At 45.9% G+C, this 19,889-nt stretch overlaps 2 long non-coding RNA genes across 3 annotated transcripts; one reads left to right on the top strand and one right to left on the bottom strand.

The window, feature by feature from the left end:
- Nucleotides 1-1,698: 1,698 nt before the first annotated feature.
- Nucleotides 1,699-4,663, top strand: LOC120672289. Its single transcript, XR_005674048.1, has 3 exons — nucleotides 1,699-2,032; nucleotides 2,414-2,768; nucleotides 2,864-4,663. It is a non-coding gene; the product is annotated as an uncharacterized LOC120672289 (long non-coding RNA).
- Nucleotides 4,664-16,737: 12,074 nt separating this feature from the next.
- Nucleotides 16,738-19,889, bottom strand: LOC120672282. Of its 2 annotated transcripts, XR_005674046.1 has the most exons (3): nucleotides 19,631-19,884; nucleotides 19,354-19,499; nucleotides 16,738-17,155 (listed from the first exon to the last, which is right to left on the bottom strand). It is a non-coding gene; the product is annotated as an uncharacterized LOC120672282 (long non-coding RNA). The 2 variants fall into 2 exon arrangements; XR_005674045.1 differs by having other exon boundaries at nucleotides 16,738-19,499; nucleotides 19,631-19,889.

Raw genomic sequence — 19,889 nt, 5'->3', positions numbered from 1 at the left:
TGATGATTTGAAACCTTAAACTCCAACCTCTCGAATAGCTTCCTTCCTTACCTAAGGAAGCTATGCGAGAGGCTCTAAATGTCATTTAATAACTAGGTAAAGGATTCTTTTCTTTTAAAGTAATCCGTGTAGGACCATTTAATACCGTGCCAAGACATTTTAAATGTGACCCTTTAGTATTGTGGTGTCATTGACCGGTACTAAATGATCACACATTTTAGTACCGAGCCAAACACCAACCGTATTAAAAGGTGACATTTATAGTGCCGGTCGGTGCTTTGTTCCGATACTAAAATAGCTTTGGGAGGTTTTTAAATTTAAACCTGGTACTAAAATCGCTCGGTGCCAATTTTGATATACCGGACCAAATATTAATCGGTATACCGCGTAGGCGACGAAAACTTTAGCTTATTTTTCTAGTATAGTATCCTTTTGCCTTGTCATGGGCGCGCCCACTGCCTCAGCAACGTCACCGTCTTGTGACCGGCAACATCATCTTCACATCAGTTATTATCTGCCGTCCTTCCACCACGGGTGCCATTTGCATCTACAGGAACCAATATAATTCGCCATTCGCGCTCACAGGCCCCATGACAAGCTCGGGCCGGGGTCCTGCACCACCACGTACGATGCTGGCCGGCGGCATTATTCCTCTCCTGCTCCTCTCTTCCTGAATCCCTGACCCTCTTCTAACCTAGCCAGCCCGGTTACCGAAACACAAATGTACGATGAGCACCAGCCACAACTCACTACCACCATACGATATGTTTAGAAAACTATATATAACGTCAAAAGAACTTGTAATTTGGAATTGTAATTTGGAATGGAGGGAGGTAGAGACCAACCGGAACTAAGTGTCTTGAACCTTGGCCACTAGCCAGCGTGCTCACAGTCCACCGCTGTAGATTCAGAAAACACGCTGCTGGTGTGCCACAATGATGCGAGGAAAAAACACTTCGCAGAGAAACAGTTAGCCTAGATCAATTCAGCACAGATTAGATTTCCATTTAATAATTACTTCTTTGGTTCAAAATATTAGTTGTTTTGGTATTTCTAGATAGGTGCATAGTAAAATCTATGTATCTTGAAAAGTCAAATTGACTAATAATTTGGGACGGAGAAAGTAATCGAAATCTCTCTTTCTCTTCTTGACCTCAACACCGTCATGCATGCGCTGATGTTATTGTGGGTTCGCCACCAGTGAAGGTGGCATTGCGTCAGTCACCTTGGAGGCCATCTGATCGGAACACTATGTCAAAACCTCAAATAGGTAACACAGTATTGGTAACGGGCACTTGAAACACCTTACAGAGCAGAACATTGGTAACGGGCACGAGAAAATGCACGTTACCAATAAGCCTGGCAGGCCCGAGCCTGACCTCACCACCACAATGCCCATTACCAATAAGATAATTTGGTAACGGGTGTATTAAAGGGCCGTTACAAGTATTTGCCCATGACAGACGTTAAATATAACAGTTACAAGTAAGACCGTTATCGGTAACGATCTCTAAAGACAGTTACCTAACGGCCACTTAAAGCCCATTACGAATATTACACTTAGCCATAACGGTCATTTAAAGACCATTACCGATGGGGAACATTGGTAACGTGGATGGACGCCCGTTATGTATGGCCACTTAACACCCGTTACTAGTACTGTAGCAATAATTGTAGCAATAATTGAAGTGGCCAGTGAGTGCTTAGCACTGTAGCAGCATCGTCGACGCCGCTGGCTGCTGCAGCATCCGGCGAGCGTCCACCTGGCGCCGCCGCCTTTCCCCTTTGCTCCGGTCCTTCCCCGTCAAGACCGCCGCCTATTTCGTTTGCGCGCGCCGCCTCCTTCGTCCGCCACCTCCTCCGCTGCCTCTGCTCGCCCATCCACCCTCAAGCACACGCGTGCGGCTCCTCCCACCTCCACCTACACTACGGCGCCTTCTGCGCGTGTGGTCGTCATCACCGCAGCAACGCCACCCATCGGCCGTCGTCGCTCACCGCAGCTGCGTGGTTCCACCCTCCTTTCCTCATCAAGGTATAGAATTTGCCGCTCCTAATTAGTAGGCAAATCTCTAGTAGAATAAGTAAGATGTGCAAACCACAAATACATGAATCAACCATCACAAAAAAAAACAGGATTATACGACTGAATCAAAGAAACTTGGAACAAATATTGATGAATAATTATCATATTTTTGTTCTAAAGCTACCCAGCAGCACCACCATGCTCTCAGGTTCCTGCTTAAGCCTTTATAACTTTTTCTTTCATAGTAGAAATTTGACCAAAACAAAAACAACAAAACATCTTGTGTGTAATCTACTTGGTGATAATACTATGAAGATAGTATCCATTCTCATCTTTAGATTTTGATGATATATTATTTCTTTCAAAATCATTTCTTTATTGAACTTGTAGATGGCGGTTGATCGGGCTTGGATGTACAGACAGCCCCGAGTTTGGGAGACATTACTAAATGGGGTCAATGGTTTTCTAGCTCAAGCAGAGGCAGACATGAGAAATCGGAGTGTGCCTACAATGCATTGCCCCTGTGTTGATTGTGTGAACCAGAAGAAGTTCGGACAATGGGACAACATTTTCCATCATTTGATCACACGTGGATTCAAAAAAAATTACACATGTTGGAATAAGCATGGTGAGGAAGGCCTTATTGAAGGCGATGAAGGATGCTTTAATGAAGGTGAAGCGCGATGCCATGCTCAAGGCCTTAATGAAGGGGCATGGCGACGCCATGATGAAGCCCTTAATGAAGGTGAAACGAGTGCATAATGACTTAACTCATTGATTTCTCATTGTTACATGGTGTAAAACAGAATGTCTTAACTCCTTGATTTCTCATTATTATAGGGGAAGAAGAATGCGGAAATAACTTTGAGGAAGATGAAGCATTCCCGCCCATTGTGATGCGGCCTGAGGATATGACTGACCAAGAAGTTACGGGTTTCAATGATGATGATTTGCTGCCTTGTGTGAACAATGTTGAGAGATGTTGAGTTTCAAGGCGTGTACACATCTTCTGAATTAGCAAGGCTGAAACCCCTCTACCCTGGTTGTCACAAGTACTCTCGTCTTTCTGGTGATCTCAAACTTTTGCAGCTTAAGGCACGTCATGGTTGGACCGATAAAAGTTCCAAACAACTATTGGATCTGCTAAAAGACATGCTACAAGAGAGAAACCAAGTGGTCGGGTCTGTCTACGAGGCTAAGAAGATAATCTGCCTTTTGCACTTAGATGTTGAGAGAATCCATGCATGTAAGAACAACTGTGTGTTGTTCTGTGGAGAGTATGAGGACCTTAACAATTGCCCTAAGTGTGGGTTCGGTCGTTTCAAGAGGACAAAAGATGGAGGAGATAATGCTGATGACGGAAACGAGCCCGTGAAGATCAGAGGCAAGAAGGGTAATAGAGGGGGTCCTGTGAGGGTGGCATGGTATTTTTCCATCATTCCCCGCTTGAAACGCATGTTTGCCACACGAAAGGAGGCCCAACTCTTGCGTTGGCATAAGGAAGGCCGAAAGAAGACGGGCGATGGCAAGCTTAGGCACCCCGCAGATGCAGCACAGTGGGTAACATAGATACCCACTATCCTTCGTTTGCCGAATATATTTGCAAGAACATTCGTTCCCTATGAGCACAGACGGTGTGAACCCATTCGATAACCAGAGTTCAACGCATAGCACCTGGCCTGTCGTGTTGTCAGTGTTGAACCTTCCACCCTGACTATGCAAGAAATGAAAATACTTGATGTTGTCAATCTTGGTCTCCGGGCCAAAGCAACCCGGTGATCGTATTGATGTCTACTTGAGGCCATTGGTTGATGACTTCCAGACACTTTGGAAGCCTGGTGTGGAGATTTGGTATGAGTTTTAGTGTAAGGACTTTACATTGCATGCCATGTTGTTCACCACCATCAATGACAACCCGGCTCATCGCAACCTTTCCAGGCAGAGTAAAAGGAAAGGTGAAGCTTGCCCCCACTGCTTAGATGAAACCTTCTCATTATGGTTGAAAAATTCAAAGAAATTCGTATTTTTGGGGCACCATCATTTCCTCCTTAAGAAATATCCATACCGGAACATGGATTGTTAGTTTGATGGGGAAAAGGAGAATCGAACAGCGCCTCCACATGTATCCAGAATGGAGGTCCATTTACAAGTCAAAGGCATCAAAACTATCGAGGAGTTACCAAAGAAGACCATCCTTGGCAAAAGAAAGAAGCGAGATGGTGAAGAAGAAGATGGGCACGGAATGTGAAACAAGAAATCAATATTATGGGAGGTAGAATATTGGGAGTTGTTGAATGTGCATCATTCTATTGACAACATGCACATCAAGAAGAATGTGTGTGAGAGCATGTGTGGAACATTGTGTGGCAGAACCAGTTTGAATTATACCAATTCGAGTGCGCTAAACATCTAAACGCACCTTAACCGGTATAATCATTGGTCTGTCGGGTAACATCCCGATGTAACCACTGAATATCCGATCGTAACACAAGTATACATCCCGCACGAAGGCAAGTCAAAGATACAACATTCCACAATATTTCACATCACATAGATAAGGGGTGTAATTTACATCAAAGTTTAAAGCTAGTAAACAAATTTTCTAGCTTTTACAAACTTATTCAAAGGAACTTTAAAGAAGTTTAACAGTAACTAAGTGTAAAAGAGAAGTTCTACAGTGGAAAGGTAAAACATGACTATACACAAGCGTCGTAGGGTAGATGTCATGGTAAGCCCGAGCAAGACATCATTCAGTCGAGCCACAGCTGGTCGAAAATGGTTCCCATTCCATAGACCAGCTAGGAGGTAAAACACTAGGCCAAGTCAAACTAGTGTTTCAGTCTTCCAAAGTCATTCCTAAAAACAAGGTCACAAGCAAGACTGAGTATACTAATACTCAGCAAGACTTACCCGACTAAGGGTATATAATATCCCTTTAACTAGACATGCAAGGCTTGTGAAGGCTCTGGGGTTTTCTTTTGCTGAAAAGCAACAAAGAGTAGGTCCTTAATTTCAAGTTTTAGCTTTCAGGCTCTAGTTTTATTAACCATTCTAGGTTTGCACCTTTCTATACAAACATGGTAGAGGAAATAATTTCATCCAACAAGATTGAGTATCATCTTTGTTCCACTTCTTACTCTATGTGGCAAAGAGATCAAGCAGTCTCAATTTCCACGAGAAACGGACGATTCTGAATCGAATTTCCAACCTTGCAAGGGTAATCCTAACACACACGCTTGGAGCTCTGACGAGTCACTCCCAAACAACCGTTTGCTTCTCATTCCGATTCATGGATCAAGGCCACTCTCCCCGAGTACAGAGAACATCCCACATCCCTATACCCGTAGTGATGCATCATAATTTAACTTCCAACATAAATTAACTTCCTATCTCTAAGAGAGAGTGGGAGGTATGTCCATTTGCCGGGCCGATCAGTTACTAGGCTTGCCGCTTACCCATAATTCACGACATGTGGCTAGTACTTTCAAACACTTAACCATCACTACCATACACTGCAGCCTTAATAGTTTATCAACACAGATGGATTTCAATATGAAGCTTGTAACCAAATCCGTCCATGGTCCTTATAGTGATTGAAGAAAGTAAATAATCAACTCCTATAAAGCTCGCGAGTGATAGGCAATCACTCGACTTTTACCGGTCCTATTAGCATAGCATCTAATCGGACTCAGTTTCTAGTGTTCAATCAATAGGAACCTAGAATTATGCATCTAAGGTTTTCATTCAACCCCAATAACTTAAATGCACACATAAAAATAATAACCATAAATTGCATAATTTAAAATAATAGGATTATGCACCGGGGCTTGCCTGTAGTAGTGTCTATAGAGTCAGTGGACTTTGGGTCTTCCGAATCAGAGTTCGGAGCTTCAGTTAATTCGACAACGTTGGCCTGAGTTCAAAGCTCATTTCAAACATGGCTCCTGGATAAAAGATACAAATAAAAAGGTCTATAAATTAATCCTATTTTTAGATTTAAATACAAAAGGACTTAGCTCAAACCCATATCATCAAACTTGTAGAGCTAATTACAAGGAAAACAACAAAATTAGTTTGGCATTTTTCTGATTTTTCTACATTTTTCTAGGATTTTTCAAAGTTCACTAAAAAGAATAAAAGGAAAAGATCTTTTGCAGAAAGGACCCTAGAATGTTTTAAAAGAATTGCAATCGGGTCCTAGGCCGGGTTTGGGAAGGGAGACAGAGAAGGGCGACCGGATTCCGGCGAGATGGGTTGCCGGCGGCGAGGGCCAGGGGGCCAGGGAGCAAGAGGAGGTCGAGGCGGACCTCTGGTGACTGGTGGCGTAGCTGGAGGTGGCCGATAGGGTGGTTGTTGGCGTTGACGTAGAGTGCGGCGGCGAGGGCACTCGTCGACGGCGGTGCTCCGACGGTGGATTGGTAAGAAGGAGGGGCTGGTGAGCTGTGCTGGAGCAAGGCGAAGCTTGCTAGAAGGTCGTGGGGGTTGGGGAGGGTCTGGAGCGGCGGGTCCACGGCAGCAGTGGTTCGCCGGAGATGAAGAAGGGGCGTGGCGGCGATGTGTCGGAGATAAAGCCCAGCCGGGGCTTTATATATGCCAGAAAGAGGAGGATGAGCGAGAGAGGAGGCCAGGGGATGGGTTTGGCAGGAGGAGAGGGCGAATTGGCAACGGCAGCGGCTTCTCCACGGGCGGGCGGTGAGGTGTCGCGCAGGGGAGCTCCGGGACGACGTGGCGCGGGAATTGGAAGCCAGGCAGAGGTGGTGCTAGCGGCGGTGGGGCTGCACGTGCGACGCGTGGGGTCGGTGGGGCAAAAACAAGAGCAGGGGACGGCTTCCCGCGGCGGCCGAGCTCGCCGGGATTGCAAATAGCGCGTGGGGAAAGGGGTCAGCCGAGCTACGTGGAGAAAGGGGAAAGCACAGCGAGGGGAGGAGTGGGGTCCAGGAGGAGCAGGGAAGCTAGGCGGTGATGCAAACAGCGGTGCAGGGCAGCCGGAGGGCGGGGAAACCCGCAGCGGCGGCGGCCTGTGCAACTCTGGTGAAGCTGGAGGTAGGAGATGGACTGGAGGACTATTTTGCAAAAATAGAAAAGTTTAGGGGCTCCACTGTAAACTAAAATTTCCCACTGATCTGTGGCTCAAATGAAAAGTGACCAAAATGAAAGTTGTTTAGTTTTTCAAGATCTACAACTTTCATGTTGTGCAAATTTTCAATAGATCTACAGCTTTAGTTTTTCAAAAGTTCAAATGAACTCTATTTAATAAAGGAAAAGTACTTTTTGGTAGCAAATTTCAACAAATTTAGGACTAACTTGCAATAAAGCTGCCAAGTAATGATTACTAGCTTATTTGCAAGAAACCCCCTTTACAATATTAAAAATTACTCCCTAAGCCAAAACTTTTTGCAAATTGGGACTTGTAATTTTTTTATAATTACTAATATGCCCCTGATGTTGTACTGAAAATCTTTAATTATCAAACAAGGATAAACACAAGGTTCATATATTATCCTATGTTCTAAAAGCTAGACACCTGAGGTATCACAACCTTCCCCCCTAAAAAAAATCTAGTCCCGAGATTTCAGAGTAGAAATGGACTGGGGTTTAGGTACCTGAATTCGTTCTAAGGAAGTCAGGGAAATTCTGCTGGAGGTAGTGCTCGGTTTCCCAAGTGGCTTCTTCCTCAGTGTGATGGTTCCATTGGATCTTATACATTCTAACCTTTTCCCTTCTTGTACTTCTTTCCTTAGTGTCGAGGATTTTCATTGGGTACTCCATGTATGATAAATCTGGCTCTACTTCCAGGTCTTGTTGCTCAATAATTTCTTCAGGGACTTTAATACATTTCTTGAGTTGAAAGACGTGGAAAATATCACGGGCATTATGCTGGAGCTCTATGCAGAGGAAACAGACACAGGGATGGTCCTTCCCGTGACGAATCTCTCTGTGAGCCCACAGAAACAGCAAGCTTAAGTTACTAGTTACTGCTGTTGGTAACAGACACAGATAAGTGCTCGTTACAAATATATGCAATGGGTAACTTTGTCCTGTCAATAGTAACCTGATAACAGTAACATTTGCGATACCCGTTACCAAAAGGTCATCCGTGCCCGTTACAAATATGTGGTTCTCACGAATCTCCTTTCAAATATCTAATCCATCATATCGATCATCGGCTCATGGCTTCTCTCCACCACAACCTTGGACCATTATTAATTCGAAAACTGTGAAGGACCTGTGGACCAGATCGGCTGATGTATTGGTGCCGAAAGAGATGCTCACGAAGAGGACCACATGCGTGGTGAGTTGTGACAGGACGTAAGCAAAGCTTCTATCTTCTCCGTTCACTATGTTTATGTGGGAACACCTATCTTGAGCTCTATAAGATAGATACGCCGGCGGCCATCTTCTACAAGTTATATATGCTATTGAGTTGGCCAATTTATATTTGAAAAACTATTAATTCAAACAAAATTCCTTTTCAGTTTTAAGCTTATGTCTATATATAGTCATCTATAAGTTTAAATATGTTGTTAATTAATATCTAATACCTTCATTTGCCATTGTTTACATATTAATTAGAACAGAATAGTTCTCTATGAAATATCTACTAAAACTAATTATTGTGCTTTTGATCGAGTATATATGCAATGAAAACATCTCAACGAGATGGTGGGATGTGATCATGACAACCGTATATAGCACCTAGGATTGAACTAATAAGGTGATTTTAGGTCGCACAGCCATTATTGATCGTTCTTGGTGCTTGGATGATTAAGGAAGCACCGTGTAGTGGATGATTGTTTTGTGGGTATTTTTTCTTTGTGACGATCCCACGCGCACATATAACGACAACGCTGGGAGACGCTCAAAAAGAAATGAAATAATGCGTTGTGTGTGCTAGTAGCTACTAATTTCAATTTTTATTTTAGTAACGCCGTATCATCAAGGGGACAACAAATTTGTTGGTTTTGTGACGAACGAGTGTTCAAGAAGACCTAACAACCCCTCTAAGAACACCAACATATTGAATAATTAGGCAATTGCATTAATTAAATTCTGAAATAAATAAATCATGAACATGACTAGATCCACCATGAACAACTTTATCATACTAATAACTATTGGCGCCTACCAACGTCACCTCTGGGGAACAGCGATGACGCCCGCAGACACCAATGGTGTGGCAGATATTTCATGAACCACGAATAAATCCGCAAGCGCACAGAAAATCACTGTAGCATTTTACCCGGGAGTATACCGGGGTGTCATTTATATTTCCGCAGGGAAGACGGTGAATGAAGATATATAGGCTAGTTGATAAACTTAATCTAGATTGGATATTCATTTGCATAAATAGGAGTAAGATAGATAACATGGTAGGAGGTGTGTGACACACACAAACAACCTTCAAGATAAATAAATAAATAAAAGAAAATGCTATAGGCCGGGAGCAAGGCAGAAAGCTAGAGCTCGAGTCAGATGTGCTAGGCTAGCTATATCTATGCTATCTTATGGTTAGATTGTCAGAGATTAAACTACACAACCGGGAGACCGATATCTAAGCGACGGGAGGAGCCCGTACACCCAGGCAGCTTTATATACCTCCTACCCCCAATCTGAACGTGGAGGATTACTAGGGCTCGAACAGGGCTGTCACCATCTGTCGGCTACCTCTACAAACTATGGGAAAGGCTGACATCCAACAACACTTAGCTAATCTAGACACTATGTCTACACTAGTAAGCGATACTCTAGTATCCCGCGCGGAGCCCCCACCCTCTGGATCACTAGTAGAAATAATAGCATCCATGACGTAATTCCGCTTGACTTTTTTAGCTTCGTCATTGAACAGACCACATCTATGACAAAAAGACACATGTTCGTCATAGGTCTTCATCGTCAACCCTCGGACACTACGCAACCGTGACAAAAGCAAAGCACGCGTCACAGAACAAATTGGGTTCCGTCATAGTTCATTGGCACAGTCCTCAGCACCTGCGGAACTATGACGAAAGTAAAACGCGCGTCACAAAATAATATTTCATATCATCACAAAAAAAAGTTCGCCATCTAGTCCTCTTACCTGCGATCAATGTGATTCATCATTGAACCAGACCGGCTGCCACGTGTGACGATTCGTCATAGAACCAGACCGGGGCTATTCGTCATGGAACGGTATCTGGTCAACTATATCAACGCGAGTCCGTTGCGAGAGGTTTGACCAGTGCGGACAGAGCACGCTTACGTGGGGTAACACGTGCAACTGTAGGCCCCAGTTAACTGGTCCAGTATGTCTAGCTGGCAGCCACATGTGTTGACTGAAACCAGAAGGTCCACGTGTTAGGGTTGTGGGTCAAATATGTCAACGCGGGCTCCACTGGATAGCAGTGAGCCAAAGTCCACGTGTACGAGTACAGGCCAGCAGGCCGTCGCCTGTCACCCATGGGCTATGGCTATCATGTTTGGCCTGTCCAGCGTGCACCGTGGCCAGGTGGTGCCCGCAGATATAAGGCCTGGGCCCGTTTCAAAGTCAAGCCTGATATGAAATTGCTGTGGTGCTGGCAGAGAGGTTTGAGTGAGCCACCGCCCACCAGGATCCACTCCATCCAGCCCATGAAAAAGAAAGGCCCAATGTGAAGACCATACTTGCATTCTATTTGGAATGGCCCCCCGACTACTTAAGGATAGGGGACCATCCATTTTCTTTTGTGAGATTGACATGCAGGTCCCATCTGTCGGCGACCGGAGAAGAGGGGTCGGGTCCTTTTCCCGCACATCTTCCGGCCAAAGCTGTCGGCGGCGCCTGCTGAACTTCGTCTCCCCTGTCGAAAATTGGTGTGTTTTTTTCAATAAATCCACAACTCTCCCCTCTGCCTGGCCCCTCTCGAGCTAAAGTAATCTGAATGCCTCATCTCCAGCTTGCCTATGTGCACACGGCAAAGCTCCATCCTCGCCGGCCGGCTCTCATGGCGACGAGGTGACGCCGCCCGTCGTCGCTGGCGGATCTCCCTACTGAGTTGGCCAATCGGATCGCGGGCCGCGTCGCTGCGATCTCGGTGCGGCCAATGGAGGACCTCCACTCGCTTCGGGCGACCTACCACTTCATGCGCTGTGTGTAGTGACCCCGAAGTCGGCCGGCTCATCTCCGTCGAGCGGTTTTACAAGATGTATTGGTATGTACATGATGGCTATCGGACCCTCCTTCCTCTATCCTAGCCCAAGTGGGCAACTTGGAGGCCTGCTTCATCATCGGGATGATTGTCGTCCTCCGTTATCCACTACTCAGACCCCTGCCAGTCATCGACAAGAATCTCGAGCGCGCCGCCCGCGATGGACACAAAGTGGAGGCCTATGTGGCTGCCGTCCTCCTGTACATGGCCAATGGTGGCGCCGGCGTCGACAATACTGCTTGGCAGTACGTACATGAGACAGGCAGTCGATGATGAACCGGTGAAGGTGCCGTGGGGAGGCGCCAAAATGCTGAGCAACGAGGAGTGTTACCACATCTGCGAGAGGGTCACTATGCTGAGAAACTAGCTCCGGATGAGGAGAAAGGTGGTGGTGTTACCGATGCGTGCCGATCTAGATCCATGCAAGCGCGGTAAGTGCGATTCCGTTGTTGTTCTACCATGGACGCAATTTGGATGCAAAGTGTTTTGCAGCAAGAACTGCCGGATTCGTTTCGAGCTCAATCTGTTCTTGGGCTGCATTTAATTTGTAAATTTGGATTGGAACGACGATTCCAGAGGACAGCATAATCTAGACTGAATTATTAGTAGTGTAGCTTTTGCTTTTATGCTACTTTTGCTTCATGAATTTAGAGTGAAATTATTATTAGTAGTTAATTAAAGTAGTATAGATATATATGTTGTATTATTGCTTCTGCTTCATGAATTTTGGGGACACTGCGTCCACGCTATTGGTGTCCCGAGTTGTTTCCACCCGACAACCACTGACATATGGGGCGCAGAAACCAGGGGCAACAAACAAGAGACGAGGATGCGACACGCTGACCAGGCACCTTCGTCGCGTCCGTTTAGTTCTGTGAGATTGACACACGGGTCCCACCTATCGGCGACTTGCGAAGAGGGGCCGGTTACTGTATATTTCAATTTTCTAAATTGTTATTCTACTCCAAAGGATAGAACACGGGCGAGAAGAATTGTACTGTGTGACCTTTTCCGTACCAAAGGCTGCACCGGTTACTGTTCCGCACGCGGTTGCTATCCCACCGAGACACGGCGCCGCTTGAACCTCCTGACGTCGCATTCAAGAGCTCCAAACAAGAGTTTCTTCCACGATCGTGATATGAGATAGGAGGTGCGGCTAGCCATGCCTGAGATTGACATGCGGGTCCCACCTGTCAGCGACCGGCGAAGAGGGGCCAGTTACTCCTCCCAACCATGTTTGCCAAGACCGTTGGCATCCTCCGAGACGCGGCACAAACTCAACTTCCCCTCCCCTCCCCTCCCAAAAAAATCCCCAACTCTCCACCGCGACGGCGTGTTAGTTGCAAGAGAGAGCAGGAGTAGTTCAGCCCCCACCAAAATCCACTGCGTCCTCTCCAATCACCGGCTCTGGCTCGCCGACGTCCACGCGGCTGCACAACATCCCCGCTGCAGCACCTCCTGGCGACGCATTCAAGAGCTCCAAACAAGGGTTTTTTGCATTGCTCTGGCTCCCCGCCGTCCACACTCCCGCCGCAGCTCCATCCACGCCTCGTCTCGCGCCGCTTTTGGTTCCGACTCGTCGTCGAGCTGGCAATCACACATGGAGGCAAAGAGGCGCCGTCAGTCGTGGCTGGGGGATCTTTCTTTCGATGCGCTCGTTCAAATCGCGGGCAACATCGCTGCGACCTCGTGGTTTCCAATGGAGGACCTCCGCGCACTTAGGGGGACATGCCGCTTCATGCGCTGCTTGTGCAGAAACCCCGAAGTCGGCAGCCGCATCAACTTAGGGCGGGTGTCCAGCCACAATAGGTGGAGGAACACTATTGCATACAAGGCCCTAGTTCAGAGCCTGACCAACATTGGCAATCCGCAAGCATGCTTCAAAACTGAGATGCGTGCCATCTTCCCTGGACCTGTGTTCACAGCACTAGGCCCAATCCTCGACGAGAATCTCTTGCGCGCCGCTGCGGGCGGCCACAAAACCGCGGCCTATGTGGTCACCGTCCTCATGTACATGGCCAATGGCGGCGCTGGCATCGACGCAACTGCTAGGCAGTACATGACACAAGCGGCCATGGGCGAGGAAGATTCAGCAGCGGCGCCGAAAGGGGGAGAAGTCACAATGTGGTTAAATTGTTGTTGGTATTTTGCAATATCACGAATAAAATCCGCAAGCGCACGGATATCGCTGTAGCTTTCACCCAAGAGTATTCCAGAGTATCGTATCCACTGAAAAACATGAGTACACTATCTATGGGTTCAGGCTTATCCAAGGACACACACGCCGGTGTGGAGAAGATAGAAGAGAGGACTTTCTATATCTAGAATCTATGCCTATAAGAAGAGATCACGTCGCCGTTATACTTCGAGCTACCGGTTTCGACCGGCTTATACAAGCCGATAGCTCCAGTAATAGTGCTCTATCCAATATCCGAACGTGGAGGATTACTAGAGCTCGAACAGGGCTGTCACCACCTGCCAGCTACCTCTACAAACCGTGGGACTATTGGACAACTGAGTGGTATAGTCCATCCTAGACACCACGTCTACGTCTTTCCCTACTAACCTTAGCCCTGGCCAAGACTACCCTTTTCTATCCTGGGTCTTAAGCTACGATCAAATGCTACTCGCTAGCATACACATCAACTAATATAAGGCAGAGATGATAACTTGTGATCTAAACTCTAATTCTAAATAAACAAACAAAGAAAGTCTCGAACACTTACAACCGAATAAGTATTCGTCGAGGTACAAGCGGAGAAGAGTGCCGACAGACCCGGCACTTCCCCGACACCTCCTCACTCTCCTCCTCTTCTTCTACACCTCCTAGTCTACCTAAGCATCTAGAATGAAGGCCTCAAGCTTCAAGAGAGAAGGTGAGTTGAGTTGGGTGTGGGGTGTGTGTGTTTGAGTTCCATTCCTTACCCCCTCCCCTCATATATATAGGAGGGAGCCAAGGGTATTGCGTCGCCGTGCTGTAGCTAATACTCCCTGAACTGACGTTCTCCACCAATGAGGAAGCGCCACGTTGAAGCTTGAGGTGGTGGGGCCCACTGGGCCATCGGCCGACGGTCGGCCGACCTGGCTCAGCTGCCAACCGCCCCCAACTTTCGTCCAGGGGTTGACACGTGGAGTCCTTGGTCTTTAGCACGTGGTATTGGTTCTGCTAAGTCGGTTGGCTGCTGCATGTGGGTCCACGGATCCTCGCGCTTGCGTCTGATTGGTCGAGAAGAGATTGCCTCGGATCGCTGACGTGTCACTGCTCATGGGCTGTGTCTCCCTCTCATGTGCAGCTGCCAAGTGGGCTCTTTTGGCCCTTGGGCTCTCCCATGAGTGATTGGGCATTTGTACCTTGGATCATTCTTGCTAATTTTCTGTCTTTTTAGCCCAAAATCACCTGCACACATTCTCAAACCAGCATCTATGGAATTCGTCAAATAATCATCATATGCTAACATTTATTCCTTCTGATGCTTGACTTTTGCATGATAGTTGACGGTCAAAATGGGTCGTTAGTGACCGTCAACAATCGTCTTTTGTGTCGCCATGGCGCCCAGGGGATGATCTGGGGTTTGGTTAACTGGGACTGGCCGCGCCCGAAGAAGATTATGCTGCCGACGCGAGCCGACGATCATCCGTGCGCAAGTGAGAATTACTGCACCTGCATCCACCTTGGTCGAGTTCCATGGATGACAAAGCAATTTTGCAGCAAAGACTGACGGCTTTCGTGGTGGATTCGAGATGTTCTGTGGGTTTTTTGACCAAAGGGAATATTATCAGTAGTGAAATAGTAGTAGCTAGTAAAAATAGTGTGTGTATGGTCCGACTATTGGGAGCCCAAGGCTTCCAATAAAAATAGTAAAAATATTGGAAGCCCCAGCCAACCAACCACCCCCCGGCGGCCAGGCACTGGTCCACGCGCTGTTGGTCGTAAAAACTAGTTGTTCGGGTCGTAGAGACATTTTCGGGTCATAGAAACCTGTTATCCGGGTCATAGAAACCTCCTATGAAAAAGACACCAGAGCTGACACATGCCACCCATGCACCTGCCACCGGACACAAGCATGCACCTGCCACCTGACGCATGCATGCATGCACCCACCATTTCTTTTTTTTTCGCTATAATTCTTCACTCGAAGATCCAATTCACTAACGGTTTCCACCACAAGATTCGTGACATTTTTATGCACAATTTGAGATCCATTTTGCAAATATTTTATTGAATTTTTTAATTCATCATTTTACATGAGCATAGAAACAAAGAGACACAAGTATAGAAAGATGCTCGAGCATAGAAACATAAGGACGCGTGTATAAAAATATAGGGATACGATCATACAAATATTTCAAAGCATAGAAACCTACACTCATGAGCATAGAAAATGCTGAGCGGTCCGTATTAGTGAGCATAAAAATATTCTGAGCATAGAAACATACGGGCGTGATGGAAAGAAAAGGGTGAGTGTAGAAATATTCAAGCATAGAAACTAGGGAAAAGTCTGTTTTTCAACCCTGAACTATCACACTAGTCCGATTTTGGCCCTTGAACTACGAAACCGGACATCCTACACCTCCAACTAACGAAACCGTTTGAAAAACAACCCTGGCTCAGCCAAAGGCGGTTTTGCTACAGTAAAATTTCCGAATTTCTGGAATTTCACACCTCTCTCAATTAAATAATAAAGAAAGCATAGTTAATATTGTCTAAAAATCATGATATTTTTTTGGGAGGTAGATCAAAAGACAAGGAATCTATTTTGGCTAGATGTGCTACAATAGACATAAAGGAATTTGAATTATAAAATTTTAAAAATAGGTAGAATTCAAAATTCCTTGAATTTTTAGGTCAGCTAAACCTATGATAAAAATGTATTAAAAATATGATAATTCATAATTTTTTATTTAGTTTAGTTAGGTACTTTTTATTGGCCCAAGTTCTATAGAAAATTCATAAATTAAAATTTGAGGAATCAAATTTGAGCATTGCGAAGTAATTCAAAAACTTTCATAAAAACTTGGGCCAATAAAAAATAACTTATTAAACTAAATAAAAAATTATGAATTATCATATTTTTATTTCATTTTTATCAAAGGTTTAGCTAACCCAAAACTTCAAGAAATTTTGAATTCTACCCATTTTTAAAATTTTATAATTCAAATTTCATTATGTTTAATGTATCACATGTAGCCAAAATAAATTCCTTGTCTTTTTATCTATCTCCCAAAAAAATATCATGATTTTTAGACAATATTAACTATGCTTTCTTTCTTATTTAATTGAGAGAGGTGTGAAATTCCAGAAATTCGAAAATGCTACTGTAGCAAAACCGCCCTCAAAACAGCTTGATACAGTGCTCGAGGGGGTGATTCAGACAGTTTTGCCAGTTCGAGGGCATAGGTTACCTGGTTTCGTAGTTGGAGGTTGAAAAACGGACTTCTTGATTAGTTCGAGGTTGTAAAATAGACTTATCCCTAGAAACTACACTGTCAAAGAAATCTTTTTGACACATAGAAATATCACTGTCATAATAATCATAGAAGGCATCCATAGAAATTCCAGTAGATATCATAGACTTTACATATAATAGCTTTTAAGGTTCTTATACATTCGAATTTGAATCAAACTGGCGCAGAAATACATACGTTGAAGCTATGTGGAGTCATATGAGACCGCCATACAGGTCATAGAAAGCAGCGATGCACATCATTTTGTACTCAATACAGTGTCATAGAAGACAGAGATACATGTCATAGAAGGCAACAATACAGGTCATAGAGGGATACACCCATAGAATTGCATATAACAGGTAGGGCTGGGAAAATTTGAATTTTGAACATAATTGGCTCATAGAAATCACAGTAACATGCCAGCTATACAAAATCAAAGATGCTTGCATTTCGTTGGTGAGGACTATGATGCTAGCTTGCAGCTGAGGGAGTCGTCGGCAGATCCTCGTCAGCAACACACCTCACAATAAAAAAAAAAGGCATAAAATTCAGTGAGTGCAGTCATAGAAACAAATATATGATTGCAATCACATACATCTAAGAGCATCTCCAAAAAACTAGTTAAATTACGCTAGCTAAATTTCTTTTTGCTAGTCATTTCGCTTACCATTTAGCTATTCAAGGAGTGAAGGAACCAACAGACTAGTAAAATTTTCCACTTCATATCAAACTCTCCTCCCTCCGAGTCATTGTCATGCGGGCCTCACAACACCATCTGCCGACCGCACCCCTCCTTCTGCTCCCCCATCCATGGCAGAAGCACGGAAGCACACCACAGCCTCTCGTCTCCGCCTCCAGCGCCACCCTCGCCGCCGCCGATGCCTCTAGCGCCGCCGCCGGCGTCGATTGGACCCCGCCGCAACCGATTGCCCCCCCCCCCCCCCGCCGATTTGACCCGCTACCGCCTCCAGCGTAGCGGCCACCGCCGATTCGCCCCCTGCCGCGGAGCCCGCGCCGTCCTCCACCGGGAGACCAAGGCGGCCTCCGCCATGGAGCCGGCGCACGGCCTTCGCCGGGAGCCCGCGCCGCACTGCGCCGGGAGATGGAGCCCCCCGGGATCTCGTGCCACCTCAACGACGGCGGGCTGGACTGTGGCCTCGACGACGGCGGACTCGACGGTGGCCTCAATGACGACGGACTCAACGATTTGGCCCCGCGGGAGCCGGAAGCGGGCTTGAGCGCGAGATACCGAACGGGGCTGGCTCAGCGAAGATTCCGAGCGGAGGGTGGACTTTGCCGGGCTAGATACCGAGCGGATGGAGATGAAGAGTCTATTGGATGACAATTTTAGGAGATTTTCTAAAAAATTTACCTACCTAGAATCTTTTACAGAGTCTCTTGGAGATGCTCTAAGCAACTACATGAAGCAACAAAAGGTATAAAAACCAGTGAGGGCAATCATAGAAACATAAGATAGGAATGCATAGAAACCGGTAAGGCCAAGCATAGAAGCATGCATTCGATAGGAATGGATGCTCTAACGGAGTACCAAAAATGGAATGTGATCATAAAGAACCATCCTATTTCTGTTCATAAATAAACCTGTCCAAATCTACTGCGACCGAATAGCAGAGCTAGGCCTGAAAATACATTCCCATTCCCTACAGCCTGTGTAGAAAGGGTGCTATGTTAACATAGAAATCTCATGAGTAGATGAATATAATCAGAAAGGAAAATCACCTTAACAAATATATGATTGCAGTCATACATATATATGCAGCTACTTGTATATGATGGAAAACTACCATACATATAAATAGTGTTGGGAGTATTGGCAGATATATAAACCAGTGAGGACGATCATATAAACAAGAGAGGAAAGTACTAGACAAATATATGACGCATTGTGGGAGCTGTCATCAATTGGATCCACCTCGATAACAAAAGGCGTAAAAGCCGGTGAGGGCAATCATAAAAACATGGGTAGCATGTGTATGATACTATGATTTATGCATAGAAGCAGATAGTATCTATGTTCAGACACTAGCATGTATATTATTGCAAGCATGGGCACATAGTCAACTAATAGTATCTATGCACAAACACAAACGTATATATGATTTTAAAAAAATAGGCCAAAGTGATGGTGTTTCTATAGATGAACATACCAGCAAATTCTATGCTTTCCAGATGGGGTTTCTATACATGAACATAAAAAGAAATTCTACACTCCCCAGATGGGTTTCAAGAAATGTAATAGAAATCTATGTGAGCGCCAGTTGCCGAGATTGACGAGGCTCTGCTCCACTAGCCAAGAGACATAGAATCCCGTTAGGACAGTCATAGAAAACCACTAACACAATCACAAAAAGTGTTTAAGCTATTTTCTTTTATCCCTAAAGTTTGAAATTTGAAATAACTATCTACGCTGCCTCATATCAGAAGTCATGAAAGCTGTGGGTTTAAGCATAGAACCATACAAAAAGGGCGAAAAAATAGCATGCATGTTCAGTTCATAGGAAGTATGATGTGTTGGCATGGAAGTACACTGAGTAGCTGAACAGAAAATGCATAAAAACACCACCACCACACAAAGATGCAGAACATAGAAAAAAATGCGACTGTTTTCCCCACGGTGAGATCCAAACTGAGAGGGGCACAATAAGAATCAATTTTTTGGAGTACAAAGAGCTAGTCCACAGCGGTGTCTGCGCTCACCTTGGTGACGTACTCGATCTTGGCGAACCTGAAGGCCATGCCGAGGCTGCTGAAGAGGACGGAGACGAGCGCGCAGCTGTCGCCGAAGGGAGCGAGGCGGAGCTCCCCACCGTCGGCGTCCATCTCGTGAGCGGCGTCTCCATCCCCTGCAAAAAAGTAAACCCACGTATCAGGCAAAGGGATCATTGGGAACCAGCACGATGGATCACAATCCCAATCCAAGCCAAATCTACAGGGATACATAGGGAAAGCACGTGGAGGGGGGGCGTGCGCTTACCACCTGGTGGCGGCGAAGAACGGGAACTCAATGGAGAACAGCGGCTGGTGCAAACCACGGGCATCGTCGCCGTCCATGCTCGAGGGTGTGGGAGGGCGCGCCGCCTGGGATCCCGCCGCCGCTCGAGTGCGCGGGAGGGCGTACCGCCTGGGATCCAAGCCGCGCCCGGGTGCGCTCTGCGCGGAAGGGGTGCGCTGGATCTCGCCACCGGCGCCGGCGCAGGCGCAGGACTGGTTTGGGGGCGATGGGTGGGGGTGTG

Source organism: Panicum virgatum, chromosome 2K (assembly GCF_016808335.1).
Source record: "Panicum virgatum strain AP13 chromosome 2K, P.virgatum_v5, whole genome shotgun sequence".
NCBI lineage: Eukaryota > Viridiplantae > Streptophyta > Magnoliopsida > Poales > Poaceae > Panicum > Panicum virgatum.
This window is presented reverse-complemented; position numbering and strand designations above follow the sequence as displayed.